Source organism: Balaenoptera acutorostrata, chromosome 14, assembly GCF_949987535.1.
Source record: "Balaenoptera acutorostrata chromosome 14, mBalAcu1.1, whole genome shotgun sequence".
NCBI classification, from domain to species: Eukaryota; Metazoa; Chordata; class Mammalia; order Artiodactyla; family Balaenopteridae; genus Balaenoptera; species Balaenoptera acutorostrata.
This window is the reverse complement of record NC_080077.1, coordinates 46,849,417-46,870,537: the sequence shown is the minus strand read 5'-3', so window position 1 is coordinate 46,870,537 and position 21,121 is coordinate 46,849,417. Positions and strand designations below refer to the sequence as shown.

The 21,121-nt window shown below is 42.1% G+C and overlaps 1 protein-coding gene and 1 long non-coding RNA gene across 4 annotated transcripts in view; one reads left to right on the top strand and one right to left on the bottom strand.

Moving 5' to 3' along the window:
- HS3ST5 (heparan sulfate-glucosamine 3-sulfotransferase 5) overlaps positions 1 to 17,619 on the bottom strand; it is a 283,807-nt gene extending 266,188 nt beyond the window's left edge. For all 3 annotated transcript variants that reach the window (XM_057528256.1, XM_057528258.1, XM_057528257.1), the window contains exon 1: positions 16,806 to 17,619. The gene's annotated coding sequence lies outside the window, so the exon portion shown is untranslated. The remainder of the gene's footprint in view (positions 1 to 16,805) is intronic.
- Positions 16,885 to 21,121, top strand: part of LOC130704795 (uncharacterized) — a 52,908-nt gene continuing 48,671 nt past the window's right edge. Inside the window, exons 1-2 of the long non-coding RNA XR_009005282.1 lie at positions 16,885 to 17,010; positions 19,008 to 19,059. This is a non-coding gene — a long non-coding RNA (uncharacterized LOC130704795). The remainder of the gene's footprint in view (positions 17,011 to 19,007; positions 19,060 to 21,121) is intronic.

The following is a 21,121-nucleotide window of genomic DNA, read 5'->3' as shown; positions in this document are numbered from 1 at the left end:
AGTTGAAGAGAACCTACCTCATTGGGTTCACATTTACACACTGTTATATTCAAAATCGATAACCAACAAGGACCTATTGTAAAAAATTTTTTTAAAAAGTAAATATGTGCGATGATAGATGTGTTAGTTAACTTGCGGGGGGCGGGAAATCCTTTCACAATGTATATGTACATCAAAACATCACCTTGTGTACTGTAACTATCTTATAATTTTATTGGTCAATTATACCTCAATAAAGCTGGAAAAAAAGAAGAAAATAACAGTGCATGTTAAGGCTCTAATATAGCATGTGGTATTCAATGGCAACTCAGTCAATGCAAATCTTATTATTTCTATATATTTAGTTTACACTTTCCTTCTCAATGAATGGAAAGCTAAAGTATACAAAGTTATCCAGGGTATAAAGCTATGCTGGCCTGGGGTGGGTTAAGGAGTACAGCTTTCAGTACTTTTGATCTTAATTTTGGGACAGAAGATATTTTCAAAAGTTCTCAAAAGAAAAACACAGTTTTAACTTTAGGGCCAAAGAAATCTAGAAGGCTACTTTGAAGGAACGCTCGTGTCACGAGGTGAGGGTTAACAAAGACATCCTGAGGAGACTCCAGCAGGAGCACTGGAGGATGGGAATTGACTTCTTTGTGTTTGGTCTTAGCTCCTGAGAGTTTGAGATTCAAGGGGAGGAATAAAAAGGAAGGAGTCTGCATGAGATAAACATAACCTAACAGAAGAGGTACTGTGCACTGCTATAGCCATTATTGCACATAAAACGTAAATGCTTGAAAAGGCTTACCCATTCTCATTCCCTTTTAGACAACAGGGCTGCCATGTCTCATGGGCATCCGAAAAATTGGAAAGTTTCTAAGATTCTGGATCATGTGAAGAGAGTTAACACTGTGTTGCCTTGAATATCTTTTCTGAAAACTCTCATTTCTAACTTGGCCCTGGAGGGACAAGTAGTTTCTGACATGGGCAGGTTTATGGTTTCAGCTCATCACTTTTATTCATCATGTACACATGGCTTTTGACATTCAATCACTGTACAATGGAACAAAATCCGTGGACCTAAGACGTTCTGACGCAACATTAGTTAGATGGCTCTGACTCCAAGTTTTAAAAAATGAACACCCTTCCCCCCAAATTATTTAATCATTATGTAGGCTAGGATTTATTCTCCTGAGTTTTTTGCAGGTATTTGCCATTAAAACAAATTCCCTTAAGAAAAAAACAAACAGGGTATTTCATGGTAAACTACATCTTTGTGCACTTTAGATGTCACTTGTCAGTTACTGACTTGTTTTTATGTCTTCTGCATTCTCCAGCCAGGATGCACGAAGTCTGTCAAGAGCCTCTTCATACAGTGATGTTCTGAAAGAAGACTTTCAGCCAACATAGTCAAGTGCATTCAGATGGACCAGGAATGGGACTGCCAACTTGAGCAAACCCCCATTATAGCCTCCTTTCAGTCTGTGGGATCACCACTCTTTATGCTTTCTAGTGATTCCAATTGCTGACATTATGTCTCATCCAACTTAAAGGACATTATAACATAGGACAGCTTTAGTCATATGGCTAGTCAGTGAAGTACTGTCAAACTAGGAAATGATAGTTATACATGCAGAAGATGTCTACACTGGGTTCCAGGCCAATAATCTGGAGAAAGAAACATTTAAACAAAGATTTAAAAAAACTCTTTGGATTGCCTTATAGTAGGAAATGAACCTTGAATGCATCAGCCTAATCTCCCACTCTCTGAATAAACGGACTGCTAGGTTTAGTATCTGCAGATGATTTATGCTTCCTCTGTAGTAGGAGATTTGGCTTTGGGCAGAGACTCAAGTGGTTTCTACAGGTCAACTTGATGGGGTTAGTTATCTAGGCATAATTGATCAAGGGTTAAAATAAGAACCTATTTAAACCACGAAGTAGCCTAGGCTTCATAGCAAAGCCTGCTCCAGTTTAAAAATGTGTATTATAGACAAATGGTGATAAAAATTAGGTAAATGGTTCAAAAATATAGTGGGATAGAAACATGATCAAAATGTTGTTCCTTCGTTGAGGTGGGTTGAATTGGGGGATAGTTTCATTAAGCATTTGTAGAGAAGGAAGGCATATTCTAGATATAGCCGTTGTGCATATGAAACACACATAGAGATGGACAGAGGCGTCTCGAGGAGTTTTGCTGCATCCCAAGACTCAAATTTCTTATATACTATTTTTGGCTGTCAAAGTAGTGCTTCTTTGACTCAGTGTTAAGGCATGTTTCAAGACAAAAAGAAAACAAAACAAAACAAAAAGAAAAACAAACAAACAAACCCACTCAGCTTTATGCAGGTATATGTGGCCTCTGTAAGCTTTGTTCAAATTATTTTCCATTTAGAGCTTCTAGACTGAGTTCAAGGTTTACCTCCTCCTGGAAGTACTTTCTTACTCCTTTCCCTCCCAGCCTCTGCTCTGTTCCTCTACTCTTCTTCTTTAATACCTCATATAACTATGATTTCATTCAACAAGTATTTATTGAGCACTTACTATGTGCCAGGTAATATTTTAGCATACTTAGGGTATATTAGTAGATAAAAATTCTTGTTTTCAGTGGATTTTACATTCTAGTTGGTGGGAGGGGAGAAGTGAAAATAAATGGATCCTTATTTAATTATAAAGTAATAATTTACTTTTTCACCTGACTCTTTGAAGCCAGAGGACTGTGTTTCGTTCGTCTCCGTAGTACACAGTAGGCCTTCAACAAGTATTTGCCTAATGACTGAAAATGGAATTCTGAGTAATGACAATATTAAGAGTCAAAGACATTTTTAAAAGAGAATATTTGGGCCTTTATTACTCAGTACTGATTTATGAACTAGCACAGTAATTAGAGCAGTTGCTGGCAGAGTTTCCAATTTTATAGATCTAATTTTGGAAAGTTTTATAGTTGAAACATTGAGTTGTCAAACATACCCAATTTCAATGATCACAATACTTTTTAGTCAATGTCCCTGAATCCTATAAACTGTTTTTGGTGAAGAATCTTCTGTTCTTGGTTGGTTTCTAAAGCACAAAATAAAAATTAACCTCTATTTTTAATAGGACTTAAATACCAATATAGTATAAGACTCAGTAGGGCTTTAAATTTAGGGTTTTAGTGAAGCTTTGTACTTTAATATTCAAAATAACTCTTAAATGGTCTTAGATATTTATATTTAATATCCATACAAATGCTGCTCCTTAGAATTTCCTTTTTGTAAAATCTCCCTGAAATACAGGTAAGCTCCTGATTTTTTTTTTTTTTCTTCTAAGTACCCTTGTTAGAATGATCAGTATTTGAGAATGAAGATGGTACACTGCCTAGTGGGGGGTTGTGAACTCAGTTGGTGGTCATATTGTCCTTGTGAATAATGATAAGTATCAAACTAGTGGGTTGGCCACATCCTTTGTGGAATCTCCACTGTTTACCTTGCTCAGGCTGTCCTGGGAAGCCCCCTTGTTCTTTAGCTTATGTCCACTAGAGGGTGAGTGGGAGAGAGGAAAAAAAAAAAAAACCAAAAGACGTTTAGCAAGTCTGCTAAACAGTTTGATGATGGAAATTTTTCGGAGGATCAATTTAGGATTTCTTTATTCATATTCATCTTGCCTCTTATTACCATGGATACATAAGTTGATGTTTATGGATACAGCACTTATAAGTGGCAAGTTAAAAGATGGTAGTATATTATACTGAGTCTATTTTTACAACTTGAAAAATAAATGCCGTCCAGATAACTTAAAGCAGCATCGTGAAAACACACTAGGCTTTCTCAGTGAAAACAGCTTCCAGACATGCAACATCATATTTTTTTGCTTCAGATTTTAGACCTCCAGTACATATTTTTGAATTGGGTTCCATGAGTGTGAGAAAATATATTAGGTTCTTGGACTAACATTCTACTGATAATGCTGCAATAAGCTGATCTGTTTAAATATCTCGAGTCATACACTTAAGTAATGAAAATAGCAAATGTCACGTAAGTCAAGGACTGCTAGTTTAAGCGTTCTTCGCAGCCCTTCTTAAAGTTAGCGGCAGCTACCTATGCACTGCAGTTTGATGATGTTAGGAAGGTGGTACATGTTGCTCAAACTATTGACCATCTATTTTGATGTTTGGAATCCTACCATTATATGTTCATGCTTAGTAAAAATTACCAGATGAGGGCAAGATAGGGCAGGGGAGGGGGAATAACAGGGGCAGTGGGAGACAGGACAAGCTTATATTATAAGAAGGAATGGATGGAAATTGCAGTTAACTTTAAAATTTAGAATGTATATAAAATCCTAAATTTGATTGCATATACTTTTCAAGTACTCTACAAGTCACAGTTGTATATAGGGTAAAGCACAAAAAAAGAAAGAGGGAAGGAAGGAAGGAAGGAAGGAACGAAGAAAAGAAGGAAGGAAGGAAGAAAAGAAGGAAGGAAGGAAGAAAAGAAGGAAGGAAGAAAAGGAAGGGAGGAAGGAAGGAAGGAAAGGGGAAGAGTCAGAGTGTCAATATAATCAGAAATTACTAATTTACATGGTTAATTGTGTTTCTGTCTTTGGCACCCAAACACCTCCACCACCCCTGCCCCCACTCCCCCCAAACGTACACACAGACTCAGACACAAAAAAAATGACACACAGTTCCAGACCGGGGACCAATGTTTGGCACTGGACTATTTCTTATTCCTTATACAATCTGCCTGTTTAAAACAACAACAACAAAAAAACCACTTTTATAGTTAATGTTTTTCTTTCTTTTTGTAACCATAGACACTCCCACGTAGCATAAGCTCAATTCCAGCCAAACTCTGTGTGTGTTTTTAAATAAAGAAAATGGGTCTTCTAGTTCTGTGTTAGCAAAGTCACCTCTTTTACTGCCACTGCTAATGCTAAACATGTAATAATACTTTATTGTCATGAGCAGGAATCTGCTTTGCTAATTAAATGCAGCTGTCAGTAATTACTACTTGTCAGTGTAATCTATTTTAGGGAGCTCTACTTTAAATGATAAAAGATGGGCCTGATATTGAGAGGGTGGAATAGGCAAGGTGACTGCTTACTTCCTCAGATCAGAAACTCACTCTTTTATGATGAATGAGTAACTTTATTGTGAGTAACTTTATCTTAACTAGGTTATCCTGTATTTCTCTGGTGCATGAGTGACGAAGTTTGCAATTACATAGTTTTTCTTTTTTTTAATATCTGAAATCTAAATGTCACCACCTTTGTCACACCAACAAGTACTATGACTTTCACAGAGTTAAAAATGTGTCATGATGGTAATCTATAAGAAAAGCGTCAATGGTGAAGTCACTGTAACCTCCACTATCAAATACTGAGCTCAGTATAAATGTACCTGCTAATTCTCACAAACTGGATTAGACACAGAGGAGGATCACTGTGAAAGGTGGGCAGGGGGAGGGGGGCTAGTAACTGTTTCTTGTAAGCATTTTTCACTGCTATTCAACCAGGTTTTCTCTGGGGAAATGTTTAAACTTTAGGTTAGGTCTTTGAAATCTGCGAATGAAAAAAAAAATGCATGGTGTTGGCTTGTAATATTAATTTATCTTAACTGATTCTGAAATGAACCTCAAACTCTTTAAAGCTCTACATCTGCAGGACTAAAAGTAATGTCAGGACAAGGGTAATGGCAGCCTGATTTGCTCCATGGGATAGGTGCTGGGGCTGCCACAGATGCTGGCATTGTGTCCAGGGTCTAAGGGGAGCAGACCTTTGGCCCTCACCTCCCCTTACTTCCCCTGACATTTAAAATGAATGTGGTGGCAGTGGGGCAGGGAAGCTGCAGTCTCAAGGACAGAAGTGATGGAGTGGTGGAAGTATCAATGGAGAAAAATAAGCACAGCAGGGAGTATGAGGGAGGCTTGGCGCACAAGTGGCTTTACCCCACACAGCCTGAAAGACTTATCACACCCCTCACAGCATCCTGACTGCCTCATCCTTCTTCTCCCACCATCTGTTTTATATCCAACACTCAATAGTCCTCGTGTTGCTGGATAATTAATTGTCTTGTTATAGGTCCCAACAAATTTGGCAGCTACTCTTCTGAATACAGCACATTATTTAAATAGAATTAATAATTCGGTTGTTCATCCCAGGTGAAAAAAAAAAAAAAGCTTTCCAGATGGAAAAATAATGAAAAAAAGCAGAGCAACCTAAGTGTATTTTTGAAATACAGTAGGCAAAAGACTAACTTGTATTCTTTTTCCCAGTACTCATTCTTTGGGTAAGAGATGAAAGGTCTGAGGGGAATGGTATAAATTCTCCCTTTTCATGGCATAAATGTTAACCTCTTTTACTGAGAAAATGTGAGTTATTCCAGATAGTTCTAAAAAACCAAAATGTTAAAAATTCCGAGTGACCAGCATCTCAGTCAAAGAGAGGATACATTGAATGGCCACTGAGCTCCTTAAAAAGTATTCAAAGGAAAAAACCAAGAAGACAAATATATGGATGGTGGTGGAACCTCTGAGAGTTTCTGACTTTTATGGGTTCCTACAACCACAATTTCACTGCATCTTGAATAGCCTGTCATGTGCCAAACTCAGTCTTTTGAATCAGCTAAATGATATTCCTGGATTATAGTAGGTGTTCAATGAATTAGCGGCCGAATGTAGGAGTGATGATTTTGAACTACTGTCATGATATTGTTTCTTGCTGCTCACACCAGCTGGTTGAAGCTGGCAGGTGACACTCAGTGGCAAGTGTTTAGACAGCAGGGACAGAGGTATACTTCCCACCTGTGGACTGGTGGTGATAGGGGTGGGGAGAACATAGACCTTGTTTTCTCATATGAGCATTGAGAGGGCAACACACTCACAAAGATCTCCAGTTCCTTTCTCTGCACTACACCCCCTCCTGCATCAGGGTCCCTTTTGCCAACTTGGGTTTTAAGACCCACTTAGCTCTCTTCTCCAACAACAAAAAATGTCCTTCTCCTCGAGCCGACTTTAAGTAACAAAGGCATCCTGGCACAAAGACTATAGTATGTACAACTACCAGCATGTCTTTCCCAGCCCTGTGCTGGGTGAGGGATGAAGGTGCAGGCCCAGGCACTGGTGGGGGTTAGGACGAGTATGTGTATATGTACTTTGGGGGTTCATTAACAAATAAACCAACAATTCAATAAACTACATATAATAGAGGATCAGAAAGCTAACCCATCCTGGCTTGGAGCTGGGTGAATAGGCTACAAAGAAGGAGAAGAGTAAGAAAACAAAAAGAAGTGAGGAAGACAAGAAGTTAGACAAGCAGAGAATCCGCTTGCAGGGGGGCCGGCATGTACAATGGCTTGAAAGTGTGAAAGAGCACGCTCTATTCTTTGCTTGGAATCACCCAATTGAAGGGACCTCAGGTTGAGTGACAGGAGATGAGTCCCAGGCTGGGCCACTGAAACAGTAAGGACTTTGAAAGTTGAGCTAGCTTGAACTTTACCCTGAAGGCAAAGGATGCTACAGGTTATTAAGCTGGGGAATTACATGATCAGGTTTGCATTCAGAAAAAATTTCAGAAGCATTGAAGAGGATGGAGACCTGAAGCTAATAAGGAAGCTAGTAATTCAGGTGAGAAGTTCTGATGGCCTGAACTAAAGCAGGAGCACTGGGGCTGGTAGTAGGTAGATGTTCAAAAGGCAACACTGTCATGTCTTGGTGACAAACTAGAGGAAGAGAAGGAAAAATACAAGATGATCCCCAGTTACCTGTGTTCCTACTCTGATCCTTTAACTATTTTTCCTGGTTTCTCACTTTTCTTGGGTATCTGGACAGTTGATGCTACCAATACAGAAGAGCAAAATAACAAAGTATTTGAGAAGAGGTAACATTAAGAAAGTAATGGTATGCGGGACTTCCTTGGTGGCGCAGCGGTTAAGAATCCGCCGGCTGATGCAGGCGACATGGGTTCGATCCCTGGTCAGGGAAGATCCCACATGCCACGGAGCAACTAAGCCCGTGCGCCACAAATACTGAGCCTGCGCACCACAACTACCGAAGCCTGTGCTCTTGGAGCCCGTGCTCTGCAACAAGGGAAGCCACCGCAATGAGAAGCCCATGAACCGCAATGAAGAGTAGGCCCTGCTCGCTGCAGCTAGAGAAAGCCCGTGCGCTCGCAGCAATGAAGACCCAATGCAGCCAAAAATAAATAAATAAATTTATTTTAAAAAAAGAAATGGTGTATGAAAATTCTTAAACTTTTTTTTTGCTTGTTTGTTTTTAACATCTTTATTGGAGTATAACTGCTTTACAATGTTGTGTTAGTTTCTGCTGAACCTAGGACAGGAATAAAGATGCAGACGTAGAGAATGGACTTGAGGACACGGGAAGGGGGAAGGGGAAGCTGGGACGAAGTGAGACAGTAGAAAATTCTTAAACTCTTGATCTTATTGTTCAGGTAAGTACAGAGTTGGGTGTCCCTTATTTAAAGGATGCTAGTATTTGTAGAATTCGGAAACTCCAAAACTAAACGCTGCCTAGTAACCTTTGACTGTCTAGTCATCCATGTCAGAGTAAACGGTGTATAAAAATAAGTACTTGGGGGCTTCCCTGGTGGCGCAGTGGCTGAGAATCTGCCTGCCAATGCAGGGGACACGGGTTCGAGCCCTGGTCTGGGAAGATCCCACATGCCGCGGAGCAACTAGGCCCGTGAGCCACGGTTGCTGAGCCTGCGCGTCTGGAGCCTGTGCTCCGCAACAAGAGAGGCCGCGATAGTGAGAGGCCCCCGCACCGCGATGAAGAGTGGTCCCCGCTTGCCACAGCTAGAGGAAGCCCTCGCACAGAAACGAAGACCCAACACAGCCAAAAATAAATAAAAATAAATAAATTTATAAAAAAAAAAAAAAGTACTTGATTAAGAAAACATAATTCTGTCTGCAGAAAATCAAGAAATAATAATTATAGCTAATACTTATTAAAATTGTATGGTGTGCCAGATACTGCTACCAGGACAGCAGGCAATACGTTCTTCATTTTACAGAGTCAGATGTCAGGGTTAAGTGCTCACTGCACATCTAGGCTAGATTTGGGAACAGAGGAATATAACCATAACCTGAATAAAAATGAAATGAAAATAAGTACCGCCCCGGCTACCAATCCATCTGCCAGCCCTTCACCCCCTCACACCCCCTTATCTGCCCTGTTTTCTGCCTCCACCTCCCTCCTTGTGTCTTTCCAGCCTGGATCCCTCACCTCTCTGCTTTCCAGGTTCTGAGACGCCTGAAGGAAGAAGCTCCGAGGTCTCCCCGCCTTATACCATGTGCCAAGTACCACGGAGAAAAAGGTGACAAGGACACAATCCAGCACAATCCCCGCTCTTGAGAGGTACTCAGGCAGGTGGCCCATGGAACAGTCCTCGGGCCTTTTCCAGCTATTCTTAGGAGGAAGGAACCCTTCAGACCCCCAGGAACCCTGGAGCTCCCCGTAGTGAGCCTTTCTGCTTATGCACACTGTGTCCGTGAGATGAAGAGCCCCTTCCCAGTGCCCTTTGGTCCTATACTATTTCATTCAGCTCAGGAAAAGTGAGGCAGTTCGGAAGTTCAGGTCACAGGCGGCTGGCTCACCAGATGAAGAAATTCCACTATCATGGATTGGTAGTTCCCTACCACTGCATACAGAGCATAAATGCAACTATTTAGCAGGATCTTGGCAACCAATTTAAATCTATTGAAAAACAGATCCAACCATTTACTAAAAATTAATATGGTCTCATTCTTTGCTTTTGTGGCCATTGTACATACACAGGAAAATAGTGTGATAGGACAAAGCCAGGAAAGTAAACTTTATTGAAGATAAACCCCTCTTTTGTTGCAGGGAGGACACAGGGAAATAGGAAGGCGTGGGTTTCAAGGCCCAGAAATACAGGGAGGTTCTTGGGGGCTAATTGCTACTCAGAAGTCTGTTGGTGTGGGTAAGTGTGGGCTCTGGGCCAGATGACATGGGTTTGTATCATGGCTCCACCCCTCTAGCTAGAGGACATCTCTGGGCCTCAGTTTCCTCATCTGTGAAATGGAAATACTAATGACACATACCCTATTGAATGCACTGTGGGAAAGAAATGTGTTAAGACCTGTACAAAGCTTGGTACATTAGTAAATGTTAATTAAATGTTAGCTATTATCATTTATTATTTTTACAGAGATAAAGAGGTAAATAGGTGTATCTATTAGGATAAAATAACATGGAGGAACATAGTTTTAAGCTTTTTAAGTCTGTAAAGTGAGGATAGCCAGGTGGCTACTGGAATTAAATGCATTACAGAAAAATAATCTAAGAATAAAATTAAACTTTTAAATCACGTTATTCAAATTTAATCATCAGAGTTAGGAAATAGCTTTTTAAACCATGAACTCTATATGGTATAAAAGTATAAAAGGAAAGAAATTTCTGTGCATCCTAATACTTCAACTCATGTGGTATGAAAAGATAAATATAAATAGGTCAATGCTTTTAGCAAACCTTTTGTTCTTCCCCATTAACTGTATTTGTATAAGAGGATACATCTTTCAAAGAATTATGTAAACATACATAGCTGGGCCTTGCAAGAAAAAACTGTGCAGTAGATGTCCCAAAACCCTCCTCTCAATTTCTGTGCTTGACGCAGGCCTTTAAATCCAGTAACATTTTAATCACGCTTAACTCTGAAACACATATTTCTTCTCTTCAGACCCTTCTCTCAACAGTAAGACAGTCCAGAAGACCTATGCTTTGTAATGGAGAACAACCAATTCAAGATACACACATACATATAGACAGATTGATAAACAGATAGATACAGAGAGAATAATGTACCCATTATGTTCAACCATTGCTGATGATATTACAGTGATGTTAAAGATGATAACAGCGATATCAATTACTACTTGCTGAATCTTCACTATGCATGACACTCTATGCTAGGCATTTTACATATATTATCAAATCTAGATATAGGGAAATCTAGAACTGCTATTTCCATAACCATATTACAGAAAAGATTACTAAGAATTAGACAAGTTCAGTAATCTGTCCAAGATCCCACAGCTAACAAGCCATGTAGCAGGGATTCTAATTCAGCCAGCTCTGTCTGACTCCAGTACTTATACTATAATAAATACCTTATTTATATTGAGGTGCATTCAGAATTATTGTGATTTTTTTTTATTGACTTGACTTACTTAGGCTATGGCATTCAGAATTATTGTGATTTTTTTTATTGACTTGACTTACTTAGGCTATGGCAAACAGCATTACAATGACATTTTAATATGTTCCTAAACAGTTCCCGAAACTATACTCAAATAGTAAAGTTGTTAATATTTATGATAGAAGAGTTGTGCTACCTCATTAGCAGTGTAAAGATTCTGTTACTTAATGTTAATTATGTCTTATATGCCTTTTTTTTTTAACATCTTTATTGGAGTATAACTGCTTTACAATGGTGTGTTAGTTTCTGCTTTAAAACAAAGTGAATCAGTTATACATATACATATGTTCTCATATCTCTTCTCTCTTGCATCTCCCTCCCTCCCACCCTCCCTATCCCACCCCTCTAGGTGGTCACAAAGCACCGAGCTGATCTCCCTGTGCTATGCAGCTGCTTCCCACTAGCTATCTATTTTACATTTGGTAGTGTACTTATATGCCTTTTTAAAATAAAAGGTACAATTACAGGCAGTTTTCCTTTTCTCAAATTCTAAATTTAAACACTTTAATCAATTTATTATTTTACTTTCCTTCCCCATCATCTTCCTTCATCTCAGGCCACTCAATCTTAAAAAGATTATTATTCCACAGGGTTTCACAGATGGTGATGTCCTGAGATCATCACAACGAAGGAAAAAGCCTGTACAATATTGAATCACAATCTTACAACTATGCAATTTTAAAGACTTATAAAGTTTCTGGACTATCAACTTCTAGAATACCCTTCATCAGTTTGTGCAGTAAACATTAATTGGATGCCTACTGTATGCCAAATGGGTCAGAGCAGAATAAGTCTCATTTCACACTTTCACATTAAACTCTGATCCCTTTGGCAAGTACCATATAGGAACACATAACACTGACCTCTATGCAAGAAGCCGACATTTTAAGGATATTAATGGCAAGCATAAAACATGCAATATCAGAACCTCTGAGCTATTAAAACTACTTAAATATGGCATCAGTTGTTAAGTTACCTAATTTTAAAAAGTAGTTGAACCTAAGAAAATTGTTGAGTCCATTAAAAGCTGAATTAAGCTATAGCACTGCTCTAGCATTGCTCTAGATCAGGTTATTTCTGTGCTTCATGCCAATCACCTTCCTTACAAATTCCTTAAGAATTCACTCTAACTTGAACTGTCATAAATCTCAGTTGCTAGAATGCATTTACTTTACAACTCAACTTGGTCCCCCTTTGGTTCCCTGTTTAAGTAAACTTAAAAAAAAAAACCCACATCTGTTCAGGAGCCGCGGCACAACACAGTGGACTGCCTGGGCGCAAAGGCCAGCTCTGCCATTTAGCAAGTGTGGGGCTAAAGCCATTTATTTAGGCTTGCTGAGCCTCACTTCCTCACCTCCTAAATGAGGATAATAATAAAAACATCCGCTTTACCTATTTATCTTCCCTCTGGGGAGAGCAGGGCGGCTACCAGAATTAAGTGAGTTAATATTAGCAGAGTTCTTTGGACAGTGTCAGGCACATACTAAAGGTTATGATAAGTGTTTTTTAAATAAATTGTTCAAAAAAGTTTAGTACACTCCCAATGTTTTAACCTCAAACTAGTTGAGCATTTAATAAGTATCATTCTCCAGATAATGATGACTTCACAAACCGCATATGCCACGAAGCGGGACTCTTTTCCTATTGTTCAAAGTTATGAGACAAAACGTAGATACATACCTAAACATACACAAGTATGTAAAGTATACAAGTAGATAGAGATGTGCTCTAGATATATACACGTGCTCATATGTATATAAATATTTATACAGAAGCACGTGTGTATATAGATGTAACTTACCAACCTCCCACACAGAGTCCAGGTAAAATGGCCTAAAGTCAAACCAACTCTGCCAACATCTCTTAATACTGACAGAGCTTTTTTTTGTAAAACTTTTCAAGAAGAGGGAAAATAATCTATTGTACCAAATGTTAATTAAGACGTGATAATGGAACTTGCATATGAGATTTAAAGAGGTTCATTTACCCTGCTTATACATTATGGGGATCTCCAGATATAATCTTTTACTTCTACTTTCGATAAGTGTTAGCTGCTCTGAAACGGTTTTGAGTTAGATCAGTGATTTTCAAGTGTAGTTCTTAACATCTTGCTTCAATTGCACTCCTGCTGTAAAGGTTAGGATAACCTCATGACTCTCAGAAACAAATATCGGTTCTAGACTGAGCAAAATTTGTCAACAATTAAACTGGATTTCAGTGGGAAAGAAGTTATACTTTTGCTGGTTTTAAAGAATTTGTATTAAATTCACAGAAGAATTACAATGTAGGATTTTTCTAAATAGTAACAATTTAGGTCATAGTGAAAGTTTAACTAGTGATTTTGGTTTTGAGGTCCCCCTTACCACCAAAAAAAAGGACAGAACTTGAATGAAGATAAATCTGAGGTTTGACAATCATTTCCTTAACTTGACTTACTCTCTCCTTTCAGACTATTCACCTTTTCTTAAAACAAAACAAGCTATAATTCCATTACCAATCAATAACTCCTCACTTAATTGCAATAATCTCAGAATATGAAATATTTGAATAAAGTATTAAATAGAAAATTTAAAAATCATGCATAAATAAAATATACAAGTATTCACATAATTTCAATGGCACAAGAGTGTTACTGCTTACACTCTATTCCTCGTTTTAAGCATTATTTTTAGCAAGTGTCCCCTTTACTAAGGGATTGCTATCTCCTTTTACTAGGAAGTTACCTTGAGAGTTACTTCATTCATGAATGAACATCCCTAAAATAGAAGACCACTCTGGCAGACCTACCAACAGAGTCAAAGAAAATTCTTCTCAAATAAAATTTCCATAAGGTATTTCCCTTTTTCTAAAGAATCCTAAATAACCATTTTTGTTAACCTGCTCTTTTACATATAACTGCACTTGTAAGAGATGTTACTGTTTCTGAGATTATAAAAATTAAAAGATGAGAAAAGGAGCATAATATTTGTTGCATTCTAGGAATTTGGGTTAGCTTTCTCAATGCAACGGGAACATTTGCATTTACTCATAAATGAATACTAATGACATATGCAGATCTGGCACTGCTTCACAGAAATCACACACAGAAAGCTAGAGCAGTGCACAGATAGTTCTATTTCTCCAAAGTATTCAAAGAGTGAGAAGATTAAAGTCAACATCAGTTCTCTGAAGTTGAGTCATAGCTAAATGACACGGTGTGTTAAGAATAATGGTGGGATTTATGGTGAAAGCGAAGTTAGCTAGTGAACATCTTGTATGATTTTTGAGTCAACAACTCATGACTGACCACCTACTTTGGGCAAAATGCTGCTTCCTTAAATAAGTCACTATTCTGCAGTTCTTTTTACATTACACAGTGTAGGAGTAAGCACCCAGCTTCCACTGGAAACCCTTCCTTGTTATTTAAAATATCGCTCAGCTCAGCTTTGCATACTGTGTGTACTCTTGTGCTCCTTTTTGAATGAGTGGAAATTCAGTGAGTAAGAAGATTATTCATTCAAAAACATCTGTGTATGCCTGCAAAATGGTACGGACAAGGATGCAAGCATAGGCAACTCACTGTGGGCATCACTTGCTCACAAAGAAGTCAAAGGGACTTCTAAGGGAAGTGTCAAAGGGACACTAAAATTTAAGAATGAGGTCTGGCTTAACCTAGAAACTATGATCCTAGTACTTCTGCAAAACTCTGAAGAGTGTGCTTGTGATTTCCCATATTATCTCCTTTAGGCATCTATTTGAAAATATTACTTTATATTATTGATGATGTTTCTATATATTTTATTAACCCAGGAAAGAGTATTTTTTAAATAGCCCAGAGTAATCTGGAAGGGGCCAGAGCAGTTTTCTTGTTCACTGCTAAGAGTCCCTGCACCGGAGACAGTTAAATTTAAGCAGCAGTTTCCTTCCCATCATTATGTTTCTTATACTGTCTTCCTGTGTCTCCACCAGTTCACTAGTGAATGACTTCATATCCCTAAAGAAGCCTACCCTGCCGCTCATTCAGTCACTTTAAGCAAGGTTCATTTGTAAACAGAGGGAGGAAGGTAAGTATATCTCTTTCATTTCTCCTTTTAAGAGCTTTACCAGGAGGAACCACTACGGCAACTTAAAAAAAAAAAAATCTGCTACAACATAATTGATACCAATAAAAACATCAAAAATAGTTTTGATATCCAATTTTGTAATCCCTTTTATTACCTTCAACTTTTTCTTGGAATAGAAGCTAAATATACTTCAAATAAATTGCACTGTGGAAACATTCGTCTAAAGCCCTGAAATATGTCAAAACTACTGAGCAAAAAAGCTTTCAGAAGCACCGGCTTTAAATTACTTCTAGCAAATCAGTTCAGAAAGGAGCACCGTGAGAGAAAGAACGCCCACCCACTCTCGCTCCCACCCCAATCCGACCCTGAATGCTATTTATCCGACTAAGTTTACATAAATCAGAGAAGAGTTACAGTGCAATTAAATGTATCCACGAAGTAATATGATATAAAGCACTTTGCAAATATTAAACCTCCCCTTAAGGGATCAATGTTTTCCATGAAGAAGCTGGAGGGGTGGGGTGGGGGGGGGGAGAAAAGCAGAAGGGAGGGAGTGGGAGAGACAGAGAGAGTCCGACCCACCGGGTGAGTACTGGGGAGACCGGGACCTGAGCAGCAGCTCTCTTGGGTGGGCGCCCTGAAGCACTCACTGAGGGAAGCCAGAGAGCGGAGCCCGCCAAGGTGAAGTGATTCCGGAGTCGTGACAGAGGTTTGCTCGCTGTGCACCTGGAACCGCCAGATAGAGGCATCCGCAGGGGGCTGGGCGCTCCTTCCCGGCTTCCCCAAACCAAGGCTGTCGCCCAAGTCCCAGAAACAGAAGTCTCTGCGCTCCAGTTAGTAGCCACACCGACCTCGCGCACCTCTGAGTAACAACGGTATGACCACCGACTCCACTGCATTTATCTCCTGAGTGTGTGTGCGAGTGTGTGTGTGTGTGTGTGTGTGTGTCGGGGGTGGGTGGGAAGGGCTGCGTGAACTGCGTGCACTGGGGCTGCCCTGGGGCGGGGACCGGTACTTCGAGGGGTGGGGGCCGGCGGGGCCGAGAACGCACCCCACCCGCAAGTTCACGGCGCCTTTGCCTGCCCTCTGCTTGTCCTCCTCGGGCCTCGCAGCCCCCCACTCGCCCAAAGCCGTCTCGCGCTCCAAGCGACAGCCCCACAATCACCCCGGCAAGTGGCCGAAGGCGGGCCCCCAAACTCTGCTGTGCGCAGTTAACGCGTGTTTCCAACCTCCCTCAAACCCAGCCCAGAGCGCTGCGACCGGCTCGAGGAGAGAGACAGACTGACTGACTGACACCGACGACTCTCTCAATCTACCCCGAGAATCCTCCTTAACGTTTCCCATCTCGCACTAGTTTAACCTCGAGCCCCAGAGAACGTCTCAAAAGTCTCCTCCAGGCAGTGCCCAAGAGAACCGCGCCCCACAAAGCGCTTTGGCCGGCGCCACACGGATGTCTCTCCTCGGCGACCTCCCCTCTTGTCATTTCCCCCCAAATCTACGAAGCTTCAGCCCCCTGTGCTCGAGCCCCTCCCCGGCGCGAGGCGGGCAGCGCGCCCTGCTCACCAACGTCCCCGGCGGCGGCGGCGGCGGCGTGGGCGGGAGCCCAGGGCGCGGGGGCCAGCGGCGGGTCGCGCCGGGCCACAGGGCGTCTCCAGCAGTCCCGTTGGCAGTCGGTGCAGTAGTTCCGGACGTCCGGGCTTCGGCTCCGCGGGGAGCGAGGCTGCTCGAATGCGAGCGAGCCAGCGGGGCTGTGCGTGCGCGCGTGAGAGTAAGAGGCAGGCGGGCCCCACACGCAGGCGGCGGCGGCGGCTGCCAGGTCTGGGGCGGGGAGCCAGGAAGGGGAGGAGGCGGGCGAGAAGTAGTGGAGTTTAGGGCGCGTTTCCCGCACTTCCCCTGGAGGCTGGAGCCAGGTACGGCAGGGCGCGCTCCCGCGGCGCGGGCACGGCAGGGGCGACCGCGGGAGCCCGAGTCCGCGCAGTGCCTGGGCCCGCAGCGGCTCTGCGGGAGGAGGTGAGCATCCTCCTCGCCCCACGCGGGCACCGGCGCGGCCCCAGACTCTGAGCGCCGACCGGAGAACCTCCTGCGTCCTCGTGACAGGTCCTTGCGCAGCTTGCTTCCTCCTGGTCAGCCTAAAAGAGCGACAGTCAGTGAGGCTGGGATCTTTCCTTCCGGGGTCTTGGAGCCGCCGGGGCCAAGCTGCGTGGGCGCCCGGCTCCCCGCGGCTGGTGCTGTCACGGCCGCCGCCCGGCTCCCGGCGGCTGCCTCCCGGAGACGTGCCCAGCTGTGTGCGCGAGTGTGTGTCTAAGAGAATCTCTTCCCCTCCATCACTCGGGCGCGCGGGAGGGATCGGGTCCCCGGCGACCAGCTGCGGAGTGGCTGCCAGTCCCCACCCTCCCGGCTCTCTCCCCACCCACCCCGCCCCTACTCCTCCTCGCCCTCGTCCTCCTCCCCTGCTCCTCCTCCAGCTGCCGCTCTGGAGCTCCCAAAGGCAGGGGAGAAACCGCAGCGAAAGGGGCGGAGAAGGGTGGGGAAGGAAGCGCAGGTGTCTTCAGCCGAGAGCGGGGCCGCCCACACGGGAGCAGCTTGCTGCAGGGGGAGGGCAGGGCCTTAGGCGGAGAAGGGGGAGGAGAGGATTTACCCGGAGGCCGAGGTCCTGCGGCTGAACCGCAGCGCGTCCCACCAGGAGCGCGGTGAGGAGGCCGGGTGGGCGCTCAGGGCTCCCCGGCCAACTGAAGCCGCAGCTTGGGGAACCCGCGGAAGTGACCAGGGTGGCAGAACCCGGGCACACAGAAGTCAGAGAAGCTGAGACCGGTCTCTCCCGGGTCAGAGGGGCCTAGACCTGGAGCTTGGGGCACACAGGTGTCCAGGGAGCTCGAGTGTGGCACCAGCACGCCAGGCGGGAGAGCTGGAGGCTGTGAGGGGTCGGGCGGCTGCGGCAGCGGCGGTTCTCAGACTGCTGTGCGCCTCCGGAGTCGCAGGGGGCGATCACCGCCTAGCCGGCAAGCGGAGATCAGGGCTCTCTGCCTTTTTCCTGGTTCCAGATCCCAAACCCGAGAGGCACACTGGCCTTCCCAATTCCGTCAACGTCCCGCCTACCCCTTGCTCCCAGAATAGCAGTGGGGCAGTGGACTCTACGTGCTATTTCCTATGCTCTCTGCCTGATTGAAAAGATCCCACCTAATCTGAGACTGATGTGTTGATTCTTCTTTCCTAACTCCAGTCCCCTCACTCATCATCTAGCCCCACCCAACTAAAATTTCCCAGAAAACTAATATCTTTCTCATTGATAAAGTTTTCCCCTCTGGAGTTTCCTTAAAGAACATTTTTTTTTCTCTCGAGGTATTAGGTCTCATATTAATTCCCTAGTACAAATGCTATACGCAGAAAAGTCCTTGAGACTGGGAGTCACGTTATTGCTTATGAGCACTGGTCTGTTTTCAGATGAGTCATAGTATGCAGAGTCGAGTCAACCTGGGGTCCTGGAGAGAACTGGTCCATTTAATTAGAGGTCTGTTGGAATGCTCACTGGCAACAGCACTAGAAAGAACTGTGGTGCTTCCGCCAGTATCCATTCTTTTCTATTATGGTAATTTTATTTTGTTAATTTAGGCAATCCGAAAATGAAAGGTTGGATGCAATTCACAAGGCACAATATTTCTAGATTATCATTCACCTGCGGCCCCCTCCCCCTTCCCCACGTCCACTCTCACCATCACTTCCAAAGGTGGTGAGCTTGGATCTCAAGCTGTACTTTTTCAATTTCAGGATACAGCCTGAAGGACCAAGCTGTTGAATTCTAGAAAGAGATAACTTAAATGTAAGTAAACTTATTTACCAACTACTCAGACAAAATCATAAGCTCAGCAGCAACACAACAGAATGTATATTGTTTAATATATTGAGCAGGAGGAAAGATGGCTGTTTGCCAGGTATGTGATCCATTAACCTCTGTAGCTCATTGTTGGCAACAATAGCATACAATCACATTCTTATGTTTGAAAGACAAGGGATTGTTTTTTCCCCATCTCAAAATCCAAATGCCACATTATAGTCTAAAAGAAACCTCAAACAATAAAAGTAATAAGAAAGGAAGAAACACAATTTGCTTTTTTCTGAACAAATGTTGCTGTTCTGTTTTTCTGGAGGGGAAAAATGCTGATAAGCAATAAAGTCTGCAAAAGCATGACAATAGATTTTGAAGAATGCATTGCTCCATCTGTCGGTCTTTTCAATTAGTCAACTTTATTTAAAATGTTTATTTATACTACCTTTTTATTGGTATTCATTCTTTCTTTTATGCCAGGAGGATTACTGAGGAGAACGATGGGGTGAGATGAATCTAGTTTCTCATAATTCTGTCTTGCTTCAGGTTTATGTTTGGCAACAGAGGAGCAATCAGCAGCCCGTGCTTTCTCAGCAGTCCTAACTTCTCCTCAGAGAATCCTTAGCTCTGTAGCTGATGGACTAAGACATTGTCACAGTGATTTTGCCTAGCTTGTGCAAGATCACACCGGGGGCTGGGAGCAGGTACAACCCCAGAAACTGTGAAGCAAAGCTCTGGAAAGGCTTTCTACCTAGCCTTGGGTTGGAGGATTAGATCAGGGTAAATGCACTTTCAGCGTGTGCTGTTCTTCAACTCCTCCAACAATGTGGCTTTCTTGCTAGGTAAAGTGCAGAGGAGGGTGGGTGGGTGTCTAACATTTTTAGTAGAAACATTTTAGTATTGTGTGAAATTAAACAAATAAAACTAAACACTGGATGATGAGGCACAGCCAAAAAATCTTTTTAGGATGCAGTTTTGAAAATGGTCACAGATTCATTGGTTTGGTTTAGTCACCAAAGCCAAATAAAGTGCACAGTAATAAAAACATCTGGTTAATTAGTTTTCATTTGGTAAAGAATATATTTTTTCTGAGCATCATCACACTCTCTTGTCTCATAAAGATGCAACCGTTAAATATTGTTCAGCTTACGGTTTCAAATGGAGGCTGTCCTTTCAGGAAAGTATAGAAATGTTTGTCATTATTAGAGGGTATTTGACTTGTTTTCCAGCTATATCTTTTTTTCTTTTTTAAACGAGCCAATCACTGACATCTAGACTCAGTTGGTTAAGTAAATATTTATTAAAAGGAACTCTTTTTGTGCCAACCACTGGAAACCAAAAGATGAATAAAAGAAGCCTCTGCTCTCATAGGCTGAGTTCGGTAATCACTAGGGTTATCAGGTGTAGGTCCAGTTCAACAGGACTCCTTACCTTTTTCAGAAATGAGCCCCTGAGCCCACATCTCCATGCTCCATCACTGTATTTGAATATCCCTGTATGAAAGTTCTGGTTTTCTATTGTGCTAGGAAATGTGTAGCAGTCAGAGGCCTAAAAGTGTAAGGCCACACCTGATTATAAGGAAACTATTTCTTATGGAAGAGGTGGGTCCACAGATCTGATGTCAGAAACGATGAGGACGGTCAAGAGGATTTAACCCCTCTCTAGGTCCAGACCAGTGCTGGCTAATAGAAGCGTCATGCAAGGCACAAATGTGAGCCACATGTACAATTTTAATTCTATATAGCTCATTTAAAAAGTAAAACAAAACAGGTAAAATTTAATATTATATTTTGTTTAACTTAATATATCTAAGATATTATAGTTTTGACATATGATCAAGATATAATTATTAGTGAAAGATTTTACATTATTTTTTTCACATCGTGATGGGCAGAATGGCTCCCACACCCTAATTCTTGGATCCTGTAAATATGTTACATTACATGGCAAAGTGGACTTTGCAAGATGTACAGTAATTAAATTACAGACCTTAAAATGGGGAGGTTATCCTGGATTGTCTTGAGTGGGCCCAACCTAATCACACGAGTTCTTAAAA